This window comes from Mirounga leonina, unplaced genomic scaffold, assembly GCF_011800145.1.
Source record: "Mirounga leonina isolate KUSES-001 unplaced genomic scaffold, KU_Mleo_1.0 Mir_150, whole genome shotgun sequence".
Taxonomy (NCBI): domain Eukaryota; kingdom Metazoa; phylum Chordata; class Mammalia; order Carnivora; family Phocidae; genus Mirounga; species Mirounga leonina.
The window spans coordinates 30,860,805-30,862,061 of record NW_023270374.1 but is presented as its reverse complement, the minus strand read 5'-3'; positions in this window follow the sequence as shown (position 1 = coordinate 30,862,061).

Sequence of the window (1,257 nt, the reverse complement as noted above, 5' to 3'; positions counted from 1 at the left end):
TTTATTTTATTTTATTTTATTTTATTTTATTTTATTTTATTTTATTTTAAGTAAGTTCTATGTCCAAGCTGGGGCTAGAACCCATGACTCGAGATCAAGGACCCCAGTATGCTTTTTTTATTTAAATACCTAGGCCATACTTTTTCATTCTTTTTTTGTTCAGTAAAACCACACATAGATGTGATTTTGCCTGATAGGATAGTTTTGGCTCTAGACCATAACCTTGAATTAGCACCGCCCTCTATTATCATTTTCCAGTGTTGGCCTTCTCTTTCTTCAAAGAGTTATTTGCTATTTTAATGGCAAATTGTTTAAATTCTCTTTATAACAAAGAGAATTATTTATATGATAGTGTGATCAACAAAATCTTACATGATTTTTGGACAACTTATTTTAAAAGTAGATTGGACTCGGGGCGCCTGGGTGGCTCAGTCGTTAAGCGTCTGCCTTCGGCTCAGGTCATGATCCCAGGGTCCTGGGATCGAGCCCTGCGTCGGGCTCCCTGCTCCTCGGGAAGCCTGCTTCTCCCTCTGCCCCTCCCCCTGCTTGTGTTCCCTCTCTCACTGTGTCTCTCTCTGTCAAATAAATAAATAAAATCTTAAAAAAAAAAAAAAGTAGATTGGACTCAAATTTATCAAAATGTTATAATTTTCTGGTACCTTATGTATATCCCCAAATCATCTTTTCATCCAGAGAAGTAATTTCTCTTTGGTCTCTGTTTCTCTGTCTTTTCTTATGCTGGATGAATTTCTCCAAGAATCTAGTCTCTCTCTCTCTTCCCACTAAAAACTACCCATCTGTTTGGGTCAATATAAAATGGAGTTTTCTTCTTCAGTTCTTTCCTGATTATGTCAGTTGAATAAAATCTCACATCCGAGTCATTTGTTAGTTACTAAATCCGATCATGGTACCTACTTTGTCTTATTTTGTAAAATTTGACTTGGTGAATTTTAGTCTTCTTGCGGGCACGATAAGATACAAAGAGTGGGAGGTCTTACGTAATAGGGCCTCAGATATTTGTTGAGTCAGATTCAATAGAATTCAGATTTCAAAATAGAAAATCTTTGTTCCTAAATGGGAATAACTTCCCCACAGTGTAATGCCTGGGTTATAGACCCTGGATTGGGTGGATCTTGCCAGTTAAAACAGATTAATGCAACATTGTTCACACAAGTGGAAACTGTGGCTGTTAATAGTGAACAGGACTACTGGTCAAAGAGAAATTGAAGTCACCTGTACCAATTTACCCTTTCACCT